We start from the raw sequence: 18,999 nt of genomic DNA, 5'->3' as shown, positions 1-18,999 counted from the left end.
GGGAGCTCACTCCTGTGATGGTGGAGGTGAGTGGTGATGACTAGGCCTCACTTGGCAACATCCTAGCAAAGTCCTGGGAGTATTCCAGTCAGGCTTCATGAAGTACGTAAATGGCCTACACCTATAGCAAGGGCGTTGTTCAACTTTAGTCAGAGCTGCACAGTTTTATATCTAAAAACGCCCCTTTTCTGTGTATGAACAAGGTAATAACCTCAAAATATTTGGTGGGACGTTATAGGCTACTTTGGGAACAAAAAAGTATAACTGAATAAAAAATAGCGCTAATTACACAGAAAATAGAAAGTGTCCTGACAAAATTGGTCACATATAGGAAAACGGCTGAATAGTAACATGATGTACATAATTTGAGTGACAATATCGCCTTTTCATGCCAACGCGTTTCAGGAGGAATTCAATCCTTTCTTCAGGGGTTTAGCTGGAGAGAGTCACCAACATTTTAGGTTTATATATGATGAGCAAATTATGTTTACAGCTGTAAGCAATATAAGATCAGTGTTCGCTTCTGCTGCGCAATAGATAACCATAGGGCCCCATGTGACCCCTGCAAGGGTCCCCCCAGCCAAAGATCCCACCAGGGCTTGGATAAGGAAGCCAGGAATCTTAGTGCTGTCAAATGTAGAGTGTCACCACCAGCAGGGCAAAAGTGCAGTGCATTTTTGCATTCCTGGGGGGTGACACCTCACATTTGACACCACTAAGATGCCTGGCTTCCTTGTTTGTTATGGCAATAAACATCCTTTGCTCATCATGTATGAACCTAAACATTGCAAAGGCTGTTTAGAGCCGTAAGAAACAAGGAAGCCAGCAATCTTAGTGGTGTCAAATGTGGAGTGTCACCCCCAGCAGGGCAAACGTGCAGTGCATTGTTGGCGGTGACACTCCACATTTGACACCACTACGATTCCTGGCTTACTTGTCCACGCCCTGGTGGGACCTTTGAATGGGGACTCAACTTTTGCAGGGGGTCACATGGGGCCCTGTATGTTATCTCCATCCTGCGCCAGAAGCGAACTTTGTTTTTATTTTCTTATGGCTGTAAACATCCTTTGCTCATCATATGAACCTAAGGCCCCTTTCACACTTGTACGTCCTGAAAGTCACACAACTTGAAGCAATGCCTGTGTAATCTGAAGGTCTATGGCCCTCAAGTCGCATCAGTCGGACCAAAGTAGTGCAGGGACTACTTTTTGAAGTCACACAGATATGAACTGTACTCATTGGAAATCATGGGGTACGACTTGTCATGCGACTTTGCAGTCCCAAGTCGTAGGAAAAGTCACACAAACGTGAAAGGAGCCTAAATGTTGTGAGACTCTTAATACCCCTGAAAAAAGGATTGCTTACAGACAATTAACGCTATTTTTTTAATTCAATGATACTTTTTGGTTCCTCAAGTTGCCTAGAAAGTCCAATCAAATATTTGGGGGTTATTACCTTTTATTCCTAGTGATTTCAGGGATGTTGGCATGTGCATAGGCGGTTTTTTTGACAAAGGCGAACTAACCCTTTAAACTTTTTTCCATCAAATTTTTGTGACCCCATTTGGGGAGAATCTCAGTTCCTGTGACAGGAAATGGGGTGGATCGGTTGTCACCAAAAAAATACAGAGATTCTAATTAGGGATGCACCGAAATTTCGGCCACCGAAAACCTATCGGCCGAAAATGGCCCTTTCGGCAAAAAGCCGAAAGAGAATTTTTGCCGATACCGAAAGGGGCAGGGCTCCGCCTCTGCCCCTGGTGCCGCCTATCAGGGGGGCTTCCTATATTGTAGGAGAGAGGAGAGCCGCCACCCATTGGACGGGTGATCTGTCTATCAAAGTGCCTGGACAAGGGGGAGGGGCTGTATGTGACGGCGCGCAGCGGGGAACACACAGCTATTGAAATGAAAGCTGTGATGTTCCCGGCGCTGTAATCAAACAGGCGGCAGCTCTCCTCTCCCTTCACTGGCTGCAATGGGGGCGCTGGCTGCACGCATCTGACGGGCGCTGGCTGCACGCATCTGACGGGCGCTGGTGAGGCTGCATTGATCTCTTGTACCATGTCCCCAGTCTCTGACCATCTCCTGTATAAAAATATTTTTAAAAACAGTCTCGGTTTCGGTTTTCGGGATCAAGGAAGATTTATTTTCGGTATCGGTTTCGGCACCAAAAAACCCATTCGGTGCATCCCTAATTCTAATACTTCCAGTGCTCACACACAATTTTTTTTTCTTTGTGTCAGTGGTGGTATTTCACAGATACAAAGGGTGTTGTTTTGGTTGTATGACATAGCATGTGACACAGCATAATTTAATTTTATTGGGGGTTGTGTGAAATCCTAGAGATGGTGCGGTCCCGGCGTGGTAAGGTAATCTGCCGCTATGCAGTCCTGATAATGTTAGCATAGGAGGGCCTTGCTCACCGGAAGCTCTCATGGATTCCTCAGAGACTTTAGGATGTGAAATGGATACATTGTATCTCTGCACGCTCATCGCATTCCTTGATGTATAGCTGAGCAGAATCAGGATAATGTTACAAGTACGCTGCGGCCAATGCGTTCAGAGCGATCCCTTCTACACTATTTGCTTGTTATGGCCTTGTGCAGTGACAGATTACACACATTAATATCTCTATGGGAAAAAAAAACTATAAACGCACAATGCTCCATATGAACTTTTTTTTTTTTTTTTTCTTTAAAGGGTTAGCGCACCTTTCCAAAAAAAAAAAAAGCCTATACAGCTTAGGGGTGTCTGAAGATAAAAAACAAACTGTACAGCTCTGACTAAAGTTGAATAATGCCCTTGCTATGTTAGTAGTGTCTCCAACAGTGAATTACAACTTTCAGGGGCATCAGCCAGGTACGGTATATACCGACTGGGTCTTATATTAATTTTGGCTACAAAAAATGCATTAGGGCTTATTTTCAGGGGATGTCTTATTTGTCCCCTGTCTTCTCCCCCCCCCTCTCCCTCCCTGTCAGCTCAGGATTCAGCATCTCTGTAATCCCCAAAATAAACCCTAGTTAAAGTCCTTGTAAAATAATTTAATCCACTCTGTAAATGGATTATATAATGTCCAGTGTGTCTTTATGTAACATTATTGTAGAAAATACCTTATTTACAGCACCGCTGGACACTCGCATGACCCGCTGGAGCTCTTCTTTCCTGCTCCGAGCACTGCTGAGGGAGTTGCTGAGATCCCCGCAGACATCAGCCCTGCTCCGAGCACTGTAGAGGGAGGGGCCGCTGACGTCAGCCGGGAGGAGAGTCCCCCGGCGGGTCACATGAGCGCCCAGCGACGCTGTAAATAAGGTATTTTTTACAATAATGTTACATAAAGACAAACGCTGGACATTATATAATCCTTTTACAACGTAGATTACATGATTTTATAAGGACTTTAAACTAGGGCTTATTTTCAGGGTAGGGCTTATATTGCAGCCATCCTTATTTTTGAGGTAGGTCTTATTTTTGAGGTAGGTCTTATTTTCGGGGAAATACGGTAGTTACAGTCCAGGCTGGATCAATGTAATTATGTAAAAATATACCATGCTTGGAACTCGTCTTTTAAAGCGGTGTTGAACCTAAAATGTTATATTGCGGTGTAGGGATTGACCGATTATCAGTGCAGCCGATACTCACTTTTTTGGAAGTGTCGGTCACAAACATACCCGATATTGCTTCAAGGGGTTTTACCGGGGTGATGTACCGTTCTTTAGAGCGGACGGTCAGCTTTATTGTAATAACAACCGATGCAGACCCCCTGCCACCTTCTGCCGCTCGCCCGGTTTTCATCTTCCCACAGGGAGGCCCAAGCAACAAGCAGGCTGGCTGAAGACCCGAACAAAGCCGATGCTTCGGGTCTCGGATCTAGTAACCCGGAAGCAATCTCATGACATCACTTTCGGGATTACTGGCATCTTAAAGCGGAGTTCCACCCAAAAGTAGAATTTCCGCTTTAAGCACTCCTCACCCCCTTGCATGCCACATTTGCCATGTCATTTTTTTTTTTTTTGGGGGGGGGGGGTACTTTCTTTTTAGAGGGACTTCCTGTCCTCCTCTCCCGCTTGTGTCTCTTGGCCGCCTAAGCGACTCCTCCTCTCCCCCCCTCCCTCTCTGCAATTTTCTGGGACACTTTACAGGTCCCAGAAGATTGTCTGGCCACTAGAAGAGCGCAGCACAACTTGCGCATGTGGCTGTGAAGCTGCAAGCTGTCACGGCCGGGTGCCCACAGTTGCTATGACAGCGCCGGGGTGAGGAGTGAGGCTCCGTGCGGTCACATCACTGGACTGTGGGACAGAGGAGCGTGTTTATTAAAAGTCAGCAGCTACACTTTTTGTTATTAGGAATTATTAGGTGTACTAGCAGATTTAGATACACTAAACAAATTGAATCCAAACTCCAGCTAAAACTTTGTAAGCACTTACAGCAAACAGTTTTGTTCCTTTTGGATTAAAGGTTTTACATAAAAGCTGATCATTATAAGCACCCCTGCCAGTGCCAGTGAATAATTCATCTCATCCCTGTAACTGATGCACCTGGAAGAAAGCTCCTTTTGAAAAACAGCCCCATACACACTATTAGATTTTCTGCAGATTTTTGTCTTCAGATTTACCAAAACCATGTAGTGCAAGGGCCTGCCTGACGGCATACAAATTGAAACACTAAGCCCCGGTTCACACAGGGGCGGCACGACTTGCAGGTCGCCTCACCGAGGCGACTTGCAAAACGACTGCCACGGCGACTTGCAAAACGACTTCTGTGTAGAAGTCTATGCAAGTCACCCCCAAAGTAGTACAGGAACCTTTTTCTAAGTCGGAGCGACTTGCGTCACTCCTATTAGAACGGTTCCATTGTACAGAACGGGAGGCGGCTAGGTCGCCTGACAAGTTGCCCCTGTGTGAACTGGCACTTAAGGTTTGAGCTCCTATTATATGGTTTTCGTAAATCTGAAGACAAAAATCTGCAGAAAATCTAAGTGTGTATGGGGCTTTACTGGCCAGACCACCAGATGAAAATAGAAGGAAAAAAAAAAAAAAAACTAAAAAATAAAATGAATGCAGCCATCACATATAAGAATTGATAAGCTGTAATAAAATAAATGTTTGCTTTTGGCTTTAATACCGTTTTAACCCCTTTACACTGACAATACAAATATGCAGCCATACTAGACTGGGCTTTTTTCCGTGGGGGCCGCATGTTTGTGTACCTCCCATTTGTGTTGGGACCACGTGACACTTTGAGGCTCGAGCTCCGTACTAACTATCGGGACCCAAAACGCCTGATTCTGGGTCACCTGATCGCTGTGATGACCTCTGATTGGCTGTCGCAGTCATCCATCACTGTGAAGCCCACCTCTCTGTTTTATTTCTCTGTGAATGGAGGAGAGATGCATCATGCATCATATCTCTCTCTCTCCTTGCAGAGAAATAGGTGTGTGTGTGTGTGGGGGAGTATAATTAAAAAAAATAAAAATAAAATACATAGAGCATGGTTTGATTTGGGTCAGGGTCTTTTTTTTTTTTTAATTACACGTGTCAGTGTGTTTTAGTTAGAATAAAAAAAAAAAAAGCAAAATATGCACTGTCTCTGGGCTGTACTACGGGTACAAACCACTAACATACACATGTGTGGTATGGCTGCGAACGTCAGGAGCAGGAGAATTTAATTTGAGTTGTTCTTTGGTAGTACCAAGAAATATACAGTAAAATTTTTTTTTTTTTTTACTATTTTGGGCTAATTTTCCTTTTGATAAAAAAAAAAATCAGGAGATATCCATTACCATTTACCTCCAAAAAGAGCCCAATTTGTCCTGAAAAAAAAGCGGTATAATCTACCCGGATGCACAAAGTAGCTGTGCTGATATTTACGGTTTTACTAACACATGTGTAAGTTGCAGCATTGTGCTCAGGCATTTAGATTTGTTTTACCCTTAGGTACGAAGGGGTTAAGAGTTAAAAAAAAAAAACAAACAAAAACACTTTTTGGGTAATTATGTCTTTATAATAATTTAGTAGATCTAATTGGAGTTTGGGGAATGTAAGAGGGCAGCCAATCGGGTGAGGGAGGTCCTGGTACCTCGTCTTTCACTATGTAGTATTAGGACCAGTAATTTTGCTGTCGGCGAAGGTGATCTTCTTTTTTTCTGGCGACGCCGGAGTTGTGTTATTAGCCCGGTCTCTGGGTCTTGGCTGTGCACACAAAACCTCTTTCAGGAGGGCACTTCCACTCTACATAATCCCTTCTCTGTGCCCAGCTCAGTGATAAGAGTCCTGCTGGAGCCCAGTCAATAAAATCACTGACAGACAATCTGTTCACTAAGAGAACATCTTAACCTCATTCAGGTCACCAGCTCCAAACCAGCTTAAAGGGACCCTGCTACCAAAATACCAAAAAAAGGGTTTGTTTTTTTGTTTTTTTGTTTTTTTTAAAACCTGGAAAGAAAAACCGGTATTAAAAAAAAAAATAAAATAAAAAAAATAAATAAAAAAAAACTGAAAAAAAAAACACCTAAAAAACATAAGGTATAAAAACAAAAAACAAAATCTAAATTCAAAGTAGCTTCTCTGTATCTCTGTCCTTTTTAACCGGCATACCAAAGTTACTTCCATTGATCAGATTTAAACCCGCCCTCTATTCCACTATTTTGTACCATCGGAGAACAACCTTGCTGTAGGGCTGCTGTAAAACGGTAAGACAAGACCCCCTGGATGTTTAACGTGGATCTGCAGGAACTCCGCCAGTATTACAGTTCAAATACTTATTTTTACAGCTTTGCCTGCCGAAGAATTTCTTTGTTTGGCCAGCTGTTATATTGACAACACATACCTCTGCCAGCAGGGGGGGTCACTGTGTTCCTTTACACAGCTTTCTGGGTCACACCTCTGTTCATTGGACGGAGGTGATAATACTGATGAGCAGGCTGGAAGTGGAGAGGTGACATAGGAAGCTGCATTGCTTAACCAGGAGGTAAGTGTGCCCCCTGCTGGGCTGTGTAGTGAAGTTTTAAAGGTGTGTAAATCACAAGGCTGGCTGGAGAGAATTACAAATCCTTTGGCAGGTAAACGGTGAATATATTTCTATCTCAACTTTGTGTTTAGCTGTTTCTTGGAGTTCTGCTTTAGGTCTATTAGATCCATTTCAAATGAGGGGGAAAAGGGGAAACTGAAGTGTTTATCTAGCCGGTGTTTTCTTTTACAAAAGGGTTTATTAATATTCAATCCAATAGACGAGCAACACTTAGATGATTACATGGTATAATAAACAAATATAAAGTAAATTAATGAAAAGAAATGTGTAAGAAAATTATGCAAGTTCCATGCGTGACATCCCACATCTGCAAAAGTCCCAATGTCACTGTCTGAGACATCCTAGGGGATCTATATTATGCTAAATGGTACTTGATCTATCCTGTCATTCTAAACTACTGTAATTAGACTGAGTATACCAATGGACAATTAGATTTTGATGTCTCTGCCAGCCATAGCCATTCTAGACCTTTTTCCATTCTGTTTTTTATTCCCCCCAACATGCATTGTGACTGTTAAAGACCCCTTTTATACAATGACATCCGTGCACGATCAGATAGTTCTATGTGAGCTGCATGTTATTGGTGTGTTATGAGAGCCGCACATCAACAGAATGCTGTGAGAGATGCGGGTTCGGTTCACTTCAGAGTTCTTCAAGAGCTGCAAATTACCATAGAGATCCGCGATCCACTAGAGGCAGAGTTGTGAGCTACCAGAGAGAGTGCTATGGGCTACTAAAGGCAAAGAGAGATGTGGGCTACCAGAGCGCTAAAGTTGTAGGCTACCAAAGAGCTGCAGGCCACCAAAGGCAGAGAGCAAAAGCTGCGGGCTGCCAAAGATGGGGAGAGCGCTGCCAAAGATGGGGAGCGCGGGCTGCCAAAGATGGGGAGCGCGGGCTGCCAAAGATGGGGAGCGCGGGCTGCCAAAGATGGGGAGCGCGGGCTGCCAAAGATGGGGAGCGCGGGCTGCCAAAGATGGGGAGCGCGGGCTGCCAAAGATGGGGAGCGCGGGCTGCCAAAGATGGGGAGCGCGGGCTGCCAAAGATGGGGAGAGCGCTGCCAAAGATAGGGAGCGCGGGCTGCCAAAGATGGGGAGCGCGGGCTGCCAAAGATGGGGAGAGCGCTGCCAAAGATGGGGAGAGCGCTGCCAAAGATGGGGAGAGCGCTGCCAAAGATGGGGAGAGCGCTGCCAAAGATGGGGAGAGCGCTGCCAAGCTTGCTAGTTTATAGAGCATTGAGGGTGGGCAGACTATGTTTGCAGTGCAGTCAGATGAACTACGGCCTAATTAATTAGGCAGAAGTGCCCAAAAATCTCTATCCCCATCACTGGCTAACACCGGGCCAGCTGCAGGGGATATACTGGACAGAGGAGCAGGGAAAGCCATGCAAAATTGTAGATGTAATGAAAAAAACATAAATACATGCAGAATACAATTGTACAGGAATTGGGTAGTGTTCAGTATTTTTTCATTAACACAATTGTTTAATTAAAAGAGGAGTTGTAGATCTGAATGTCTGCAAGGAGCTGCAGGCAGGGAGTGGGCACTGCTCAAGGGTGACCCCTGCAGGACATTATGAGATGGTACAATAACTCCAGTTTTTACATCAAAACCAAAACCAACCTGCTCAGTTTTAGTATCCTTTCAGATCCTAACCTACTTCTGTTCCACATATACCAATAAAGGCTACTCTTTGAGAGCTTCTAAATTTAAGTGCTGGGTGGAAGATTCTTTCATATAACTGGTACCAAAAAAAAAAAAAAAAAATACTAAGCCCCCAGCATGCCCCTTTTTAGATGTTCAGCATTCTTTTTTAAGGCATGGACAAGCAGTGCATAAAATGCATCTCTGTACCAAGCTGTAATCCAGGCAACCCTGCCAGATGGTGCTTTGAAGTCCTGGATGGTACTGAACGCTGCACTGCATCTCTAACCAATGAAACTGGTTCCAGAGCCCACTCCAGTCTGTGATTGGGCAGTAGAGAAGCAGCTGCACACTATTTAGGTCATTCCTCTGTGCAAAGACACAGAACCCTGACTAGCTCAAAGTGCTGCCCCTCTTAGTACAGTTTTGCTCGTGATTACAGCAGCATTAGGTACAATAAAAATTAGTGCGTGTGTGTAATATATATAGATAGATATAGATATATAGATATATAGATATATATATAGAGAGAGAGAGATATCTCGATATAGAGATATATATCATAAATATCTATATCATAAATGAGTACACCCTTTTATTATCTCAATGAACACAACAACTTCCAACATTTTGATGAAACTGAGTTTTATAGAATATTTGTTTAGCTCCTTAAATGAAAGTAATAGTAATATAACTTAGATTACAAAATCTTCAGTTTTACTTAAATTAAAAAATGCAAAAATGAATACACCCCGCAACAAACTCCTCTATCTAGTCTTTTGTATGTCCTCCATGATTTGTGAAGACAGCACTAAGTCTTCTAGGCATGGAAAGAACGGCGATATCTTATCTTTTTCCATTCTTCAAAATGACTTCTTTTAGAGCTTGGGTGGCTGGATGGAGAGTGATGCTCAACTTGTCTCTTCAGAATTCCCCATAGGTGTTCCCCGATTGGGTTCAGATTAGGAGACTTACTTGGCCACTGAATCACTTTCACCTTGTTCCTCAGAAATGCAACAGTGGCCTTACGTGTGTGTTTTTTGGATCATTGTCATGTTTTGGAAAGTGCACGACTTTCAATACAGAGCAGTACATCTGTGAATTCATGATACCATCAAGGAAGTGCAGCTCCCTGACACCAGCAGCACTCATGCAGCCTCACAAAAGGACACGGCCACCACCATGTTTCAGTGTAGGCACCATGCATTTTTCTCTGTACTCCTCACCTTTGCGACACCATACAGCTTTGAAGCCATTCATTCCTGAAAACATTTATCTTGGTCTCATCACTCCAGAGTCCCAGTAGTCTTCTTTTTCAGCATGAGCCCTGGTAAATTCTAGGTGGGCTTTTTTGTGCATGGGCTTTAGGAGAGGCTTCCTTCGTGGACAACGCTGATGCATGCCATTCCTCTGCAGTGTACGCCGTATTGTGTCACAGGAAACAATCAACCCGGTTTGGCTTTCTACTACTTTAACCAACTGCAGTGAACTTGCATGGCGATTTTTTTTTTTTTTCAACTCTTATCAGAAGACGCTCCTGTCGAGGGGTTAACTTCTGTGGACGGCCTGGGTGTCTTTGAGATGGTTGCAGTTCCATCTTTGTTACATTTTTGCATCACTTTTGCTACAGTATTCTGAATGATAAGTTGGGCTGCATTCACACCTGAGCGTTTTCAGCTTGTAAAACGCCCAACAAGCAAAATCCCATTCATTTCAATGGCACCTGTTCACACCTGAGTGTTTTGTCACCTGAAGCAAAACGCCACAAAAAAAGCACATGAGCTTCTTTTTAGGCAGATTACAGGCATTTTTCTGCTTTTTACATTGGGTGACCTTTTGACCTGTACAAAATCGCCCGACTTTCTGCCTGGGAAAAAAAAATGCTCAGGTGTGAATGCAGCCTTAAGCTTTGCCGTTCTTCTTGTAGCCTTCACCTTTCTTGTGTAAAGAAATTTTCTTTCTCAGGCCTGATATTTCTTTAATATATGAGGTGCCTTTGCTGAAAGCATGAAATGGGAAGAGGTTTTTTTATCATTTATAATTGTCTGCTGGACACCTTTTTAATGAATAATTAGACTCGCCTGTAGTTGAATTCTTCTTAATTAGGATTTTGTTATCTAAAATTTAGCTTTGCCCCTAAGACTTTCTTTAGGGGGGTGTATTCATTTTTGCAACATCGTCTTGAATGATTTTGTTAGGAAAAATTCTTAATTTTGTGTGTGCAAATTAATAAATCTTGGTTGCAATCAATGGCCCGCATTTGCGGGAGTATTTTGTAGTACAGTAATACCTTGTATTAGGAGCATAACTTGTTCCAGAAGCATGCTTGTAATCCAAAACACTCGTTTATCAAAGCGAGTTTCCCCATAGGAATGAATAGAAACTCAGATAATCCGTTCCACAGCCACTGCTGGTCTATGGGGTATCGCATGGAACCGAGTATCTCCGGTATTCCCGCACCTCTGGCCAAATGCGATATTGCACACCCCAGAGGCTTGAATCCTGCTCATCTTGTGAGACAACGCTCGCAAAGCGAGTCAGGATTTTTTAATTTTTTTTTATTTTAAGAAAGCTTGTATTGCGAAGCGCTTGTAAACCGCGTTACTTGCAATCCGAGGTTCCACTGTATAGTGTCCCATAGAAAATGTTGCTTCTGAAAGGAAAGTAATGGTTTTCTGACAAATCTGTTGGGGTGTACTCATTTATGCTGAGCAGTGGGTGTATATGTGTGTGTGTGTGTGTGTGTGTGTGTATGTATGTGTGTATGTGTGTGTATATATATATATATATATATATATATATATATATATATATATATATATATATATATATATATATATATATATATATATATATATATATTCTAAAAAATATGCTTTTGGCATGTGTTATAATTTTATGATTGCCAGCTGAAACACCAGTTTCCCAGTTCCCTCTTCATATGTTGTCCAAACTATGTTAACTGCTTTACTAAAAAGACTCGTTACAGGCCTCAGTAACTCAACACAAGTAAATCAGCTAACACGGTAGACAAATGTATTGATTCTACCAAATAGAACCTTTTTAGTTGTTCTTGCACCTAGCATAACGTGGTATGACAGATACTTATATCGACAATGAAACTTTTTCAGCATTACAGATCAAGGCCAATTGAAGGTGAATAACTATTGCCAGGTACCACCCATGTACAGCAGGTGGCAACCTGGTGTGTACCCATTGATACATTGCATCTTGCTGCTATTATAATTGGGAAACCATCTGCTGTTCATGGGTACATATCGGTGCATTGTACATTGTAAGAAAAAATTGGGGGATATTCTAGCAAAAAGTAAAAAAACTATTTTTTCAAAATTGTCTTTTTTTGTTTATAGCGCAAAAATTAAAAACTGCAGAGGTGATCAAAGAACACCAAAAGGAAGCTCTATTTGTGGGGAAAAAATACATCAATTTTGTTTGTATACAGTGTCGCACAACCGTGCAATTGTCAGTTAAAGCGTTGCAGTGCTGTATCGCAAAAAAATTACCTGGTCATCAAGGGGGTAAAACCTTTCGCTCCTTAAGTGGTTAGAAAGGTTTGCATAAAGTTCTACATTAATAACTTCTATTGAAAATGGATAAAGGAATATCATTTGTTAGTGACAGATCCTCTTTAGGAAGAGCAATTTGTGTGTAGTAATACATAATGCTCTTCCCTTGGTGGAGCCTCAGCACACGTGTCGGAGAAGCACATGACGGGTGGTCATAAAACCTCGACCGCTGAGCTGGCACTTCTGAGGGGCTTTGATCTTGGTCAAATATGTGGTGGTCAGCATAATAATCGGCAGAGGATTTCCTGAGTACAGTGGCTGCAGGAGAGGAGAGGGGTAGCGGTGACTGTAAATATTCCAAAGACAGGAACGTGGGAGAATTCCGCTTCAGCAGGCAATATACCATTCCCAGATTTGTGTTTTTGTGTCCCCTTGATGAAATTCCTCCTCCCTTCCTTTGCTAGTGGCAATCCCTTCTCCTTCCACCCGAACGCAAATATTTTCACAGATGTCCCCTAAATGAATATCGCAACATTTTTGTGTAGTTGTAATTGTGTAGTTGTAATTGTGTAGTTGTAATTGTGTAGTTGTAATTGTTCATTGTTAAGGTTCTAACCCGTATGACCCAGCCATGATCTCTTGGATGGGAACTTACCTTTGAGGCAGACCCATCATCAGAGATTATTTTCTTAAGTCCATGCATGCTAAGTAACATTGTAACACTTCCAGGTATGTATTACCTCAAGCAGAGCTCACAGTGCTCCTCCTGACAATCCCTTCATCTGCTTTTCTCTTCAGAAGCAGGGTGCCATCTTTACTCAGGCATCATTCGGGGTCACCATCCACTTCCTAGCATTGAGATGTTGGCTCAGATAACACGATCATGTTAATTATGGGGTCCTGGCTGTGTTCACAAATGTCTGATACAGATCAGCCCCCTCTGCAGCCTCTTGCGTGGCGACTTCCTACAAAGTTAGTGTTGCAGTCGCCTACCGCTCCGTGAGGACGTCGAATGACGAAACGCATAGAGAGGGGCAGGGACTCTGACATCATCGCGCACGCCTGCATTGCATGCAGGGCCTGAGGGATATGGCCGGAGGCGACAGGCTAAACATCACACTTGCGTTCTCTCCCTAGTGTTGGGTAGACACTTATCACATGTGTGTGAATTTTTTTTATGCTTTTAATAAAAATTTAGTTTTTATACAGTGTTATGCTATGGAAGTCCTCCTTCCCTTATTTCTCCATATGTTGTCGAGATGAGCCTGAGGGGATTCTTGCGCAGAAGATCAGATTAAGCACTAGGAGCGTGTGGATCAACCCCCATGCATCAATTGTGGAGCACATTTGCTGTTCTATAATTTGATCAGCCATTGTTTCTGGTGAGTCAGTTTGGTGTGGATGGTGAAGGATTCGCACTGGGTGTCATTAATCGGCAAATTGCATATTATTGTCTAAGAAGATTGATAAGTGGGTATCCTGGGACTTGTTGTTCTCCGTATCACAAATGGACTTGGTCATTTATTAATGGAGTTTTTTGCACTTTTTCCATATATTTTTAATATTTTTAGCACTTTATAGCACATATTTTTGCATTTGCACTTTTTTTGCATTGATATAGTGTGTGTATATGTGTGTGTGTATGTATGTGTGTGTGTGTATATGTATATATATATATGTGTGTGTGTGTGTGTATATATATATATATATATATATATATATATATATATATATATATATATATATGTGTATATATATGTGTGTGTGTATATATATTAAAATATGGCGCCGTTGACATTCGGGTACACCAATAGCGATGTCATCACTTAAGGGTTACCATCACGAGCAGCCAGTCAAAGCCCATCCCCGTGTTGCTTGGCTGTCAAGCCAGCCGGTGGATGTGCCGGCTGGTTGCTCGGGTCTCCCTGTGGGAAGGGAAAGCCCGAGAGAGTAGCGGAAGGCGGCGGGTACGTCGCTGGTCATGAAGTCAGAGCTAGCTGTCCTGCAGATGTAGCAGAGGAATGAGACAAACACTTTACCAACGACGGGTGCATAATTTAGCTTGGTTCACATTGCTTCGACCCCCATTGTGCGATTTCCAGTGTGACTTTCATGCGACAGTCCATGGGACTCACATTGGAGTCCCATCAGAGTTAGTGCATAATTTTTTTTTTTTTTTTTTTTTTTTAGGTTGCTGCGACTTGAGTCGCATTAATTGAAACCGCTGCCATTGAAATAAATGTGTTTTGACTTGTCATGTGACTTCATGGGTGAGATTTACTAAAACTGGATCACTCAGAATCTGGTGTAGCTCTGCATGGTAGCCAATCAGCTTCTAACTTCAGCTTGTTCAATTAAGCTTTGACAAAAAACCCCCAAAAAACTGGAAGGTGATTGGTTTCTATGCAAAGCTGCTTCAGATTTTGCACCCTCCAGTTTTTTTTTTTAGTTGAATCAACCCCCACGTGTCGCAAGTCACACAGCAGTGTGAACCAGGGCTTGTTTATACCAGACCCTTCGATCTATACCTATGGATTTTGAGGGGAAACCCCACACAACAAAAACAGCATGGGGGTCACCCAAAAAATCCATACCATACCCTTATTCAAGCACGCAGGCCAGGAAAGGGGAGGGGGACGAGCGAGCACCCCTTGACCATAACAGGCCACATGCCTTCAACATGGGGCGGGGGATGGTCCCCATGTTGATGACACCATAGGCTATGGGGGTCTGCGAGCCAGGGGCTTAACGGAATCTGGAAGCCCCCCTTTAACAAGGGGGCCCCCAGATCCCGGTCGCCCCCCCCATGGGAAAAGGTACGGGGTACCCATTCACCCAAACGAGGTGTAGTGTTGCAAAAAAGACGTTTTTTTGCCAAGTCCTTTATTAAAACTGAAGAATGTCCCCTGTCATAGCTCGTTGTCTTCCTCGACCTCCGGTGCTTGTCTTCCTCGACCTCCGGTGCTTGTCTTCTTCCTCCGCAATCGCGGGAAGCTTGTCACCCAAAAAAGAGTTCAGGAGCTTCTTTTGGGCAACATGCTTTACTCAATGCAGTGTGCTGAGATTGCAGCGCGATTTGTCGCGTAACAATCGCGGCAGAACTGCGCTCCGTTTTTAGGTGCCATTTAAAGGAATGGCATCTGAAATGTGCGTTGTCATTTACACTTGGCTGTTAGGAAAAAGCGGGCAGAATCTCCGCTATTCTGCCTGTGATTCAAAATGCCCATGTGTGAATGCAGTCTAATACAGTTGGTGCGCTAGATCACCTGGTGAAAAAGAAAACGAATGCAGCCACCACATCTAATGATTGCTAAGCTGCAATATATTACATTTTTGGTTTTGGGTTTTAATACCGCTTTAATGCAAAGCTTGGGCTGCCATGCCTGCATTATGTTTAGGCTGATTCTCCTGTACTTCTTCTTTTCTTTCTTTTTTTTTTTTTTTTTTCGGGGGGGGGTCCGATGAAATGCAACCAGGTGCTACATGGGTCCTGAAGGTGGGTGCTCTTCGTTCTCACTGAGAAATCTGCCCATGGCTCGCCTCTGCAGTTCTGATTTCCAGGTCAGTAAAAATGGCCAATAAATAATTCCTTCCACGTGAACCTCTGCATAACAATGGCGAGGATTTGACAGTGGGAGGCTGAGAGTAAATAAAGCCTCAGAAGGGATATATTTAGCCTCCATGAATATGGAGCACACCGTAAAAATTCCTCCTCCATCAGGAACAATTCAGTGTTTACGCGGCCAAGGAGAGATTTTCCATCAGGGAAACTCTGACTCACATCGATCGACTCTGATGAAACTTGTTAAAGGGTCAGCCCACCTAAAATTGGCATTTAATTTTTGGCAGATGCTGAAGGGGCGAAGCACAACTCAACAGCAAAAAACACCATTTCATCCAGTTATGTCCTCTTTAAAAACTAAATGAAAAATATAGAATACTTTTTAAAGGCAGCTAGTACAAGTACCTGAGATTTTTTTTTTTTTTATATCTCCCAGTAGTTTTATGTACAGCCATAAGAAAAAGGGTCAGCACTCTGAGCCAATGGGGCTCTACTTCATGGCACAGTACTAACAGTATACTTACAGGAGGGGAGAGCCTTTGGATCCATCACATATGTGTGTGTGTGTGTGTATGTATATATATATGTATGTATGTATGTGTGTATATATATATATATATATATATATATATATATATATATATATATATATATATATATATATATATATATAAATATATATATATATATAAATATATGTGTATGTATATATATATAATTTTATATTTTCAAAGGTATTGGAACACCTGCCCTTACCTTACACACATGAACTTTAATGACATCCCAGTCTTACTCCGTAGGGTTCATTATTGAGTTGGCCCACCCTTTGCAGCTATAACAGCTTCAACTCTTCTGGGAAGGCTGTCTACAAGGTTTAGGAGTGTGTCTATGGGAATGTTTGACCATTCTCCCAGCAGCGCATTTGTGAGGTCAGGCACTGATGTGGATGAGAAGCCCTGGCTCTCGGTCTTTGCTCTAATTCATTCCAACGGTGTTCTATCAGGTTGTGGTCAGGACTCTGTGCAGTTCCTCCACCCCAAACTCGCTCATCCATGTCTTTATGGACCTTGCTTTGTGCACTGGTGCGCAGTCATGTTGGAACAGGAAGGGGCCATCCCCAAATGGTTCCCACAAAGTTGGGAACGTGAAATTGTCCAAAATGTATTGGTGTGCTGACGCTTTAGGAGTTAGCTGCAAAGGGTGGGCCAACTCAATAGTGATCCCTACGGACTAAGACTGGAATTCCATTAAAGTTCATGTGCGTGTAAAGGCAGGCGTCACAATACTTATGGCAATACAGTGTGTGTATGTATATGTGTGTGTGTGTGTGTGTGTGTGTGTATATATATATAATATATATATATATAATTTGTGTACACCCCTCACATTTTTGTAAATATATTATCTTTTCATTCTTTTCATGTGACAACACTGAAGTAATGACACTTTGCTACAATGTAAAGTAGTGAGTGTACAGCTTGTATAACAGTGTAAATTTGCTGCCCTCTCAAAATAACTCAACACACAGCCATTAATGTCTAAACCACTGGCAACAAAAGTGAGTACACCCCTAAGTGAAAATGTCCAAATTGGGCCCAAAACCTTTTTTCTGGCAACGCTTCACTTCCTGATTCCCACACCTAGGATGGCGGCGGCAGCTGCCGAGAACCGAGCAGGTTCTCGGCGTCGCCTGCCGACATCGCTGGACCCTGGGACAGGTAAGTGGCCATGTATTAAAAGTCAGCAGCTGCCGTATTTGTAGCTGCTGGCTTTTAATATTTTTTTTTTTTTTTTGGCAGTGTGGGTGGACCCCCGCTTTAAAGTGGGGTTCCACCCAAAAAACAAAAATACCTGGAAAAATTCTAAAAAAAAAAAAACAAAAAAACATTTGGATATTTTTTTTTTTCACTTGCCTCTAAATGCCTGTTGCTAGGTGGTCCCTCGTAGTCTGCCTGTTCCTTTGCCTGGGTTGGTGACATCACTTCCCCCCCAGGCACAGGAAGGGCTCCGCTCTGCTCCCTCCCTCCTTTCAATCATCTGGGATCTGGGAAAGCAGTTTTTCTTATTTTAAAGCGGTTGTAAACCACTGGACTTTTTTTTTTTCTCTGCAAGGTAAAGCCATAATGTGCTAGTATGCATACTAGCACATTATGTTAAACTTATCCTAAAACTTATCCTAAAATGAAGCCCTCCCATGCCGAGATATCAGAGCTTGTGGCCGCTTCCATCTTCACCCATCTTCCGGGTTTGCGGACTTCGGCTCTGTCACGACGTCGCTTCTGCCATTTATGGCGCAGGACTCTGAAATAAAAACACGGGTGGCCGTTCCTTCAGAGCGCATGCGCCTGTGATGTCAGCAGCTTCATGTACAGTAAATATCTTCTAAATGGCGCACGTTTAGGAGATATTTACACCTATAGCTAAGCCTTATTATAGGCTTACATAAGTATACTGCTTATGGAAGTTAACTTCCACTTTAAACATGTGACCAGCAGCAGAGGACTAGAAACTCCTCCTGCTTATTTTTTTCCTGCAGACAGGCTGGGAAACATCTGCAAACGGGACTTCTTATGGCTTTTTTTTTCAACAATGGCTTTCTTCTTGCCGCTCTTCCATAAAGGCCAGATTTGTAGAGTGCACGGCTAATAGTTGTCCTGTGGACACATTTTTCCTCATGAGATGTGGATCTCTGCAGCTCCTCCAGAGTTACCATGGTCATCTTCTCTGATTATTGCTCCTTTTGCCCGGCCTGCCAGTTTAGGTGGACGGCCAAGTCTTGATAGGTTTGCAGTTGTGCCATACTCCCATTTCCAGATGATGGATTGAACAGTGCTCCATGAGATGTTCAAAGCTTGGAATGTTTTTATACCCTAACCCTGCTTTAAACGTCTCCACAACTTTATCCCTGACCTGTCTGGTGTGTTCCTTGGCCTTCGTGATGCTTTTCACTGAGGTTCTCTAACAACCCTCTGAGGGCTTCACAGAACAGCTGCATTTATACTGATATTAAATTACACAGGTGCCGAGAGCCTGGCACTTTTTGGCACATGGTTTGGTCCTGTCCTAAGCTTCGTCCTTACTGGGAGGAAGTAGCCGACACCCTGAGTGACTTATGTGTGACTTATGTGTGAGTTATTTAGAGGATATAGAGGTGGACAGATACGCCAAGAGCAATTCTGTTGCATTGTTGGCCCATAAGGACAGGGCCTTGAGGGGGTGGGTGTAGTACCCTCCTTGATTA

At 43.0% G+C, this 18,999-nt stretch overlaps 1 protein-coding gene across 4 annotated transcripts in view; it reads left to right on the top strand.

Moving 5' to 3' along the window:
• Window positions 1–18,999, top strand: part of GDPD5 (glycerophosphodiester phosphodiesterase domain containing 5) — a gene marked incomplete at its 5' end in the record, with an annotated part of 273,877 nt that overhangs the window by 95,558 nt on the left and 159,320 nt on the right.

Source organism: Aquarana catesbeiana, linkage group LG02, assembly GCF_042186555.1.
Source record: "Aquarana catesbeiana isolate 2022-GZ linkage group LG02, ASM4218655v1, whole genome shotgun sequence".
Taxonomy (NCBI): Eukaryota; Metazoa; Chordata; class Amphibia; order Anura; family Ranidae; genus Aquarana; species Aquarana catesbeiana.
Note: the sequence above shows the minus strand (reverse complement) of the source record. Positions and strands in the feature narration are given on the sequence as shown.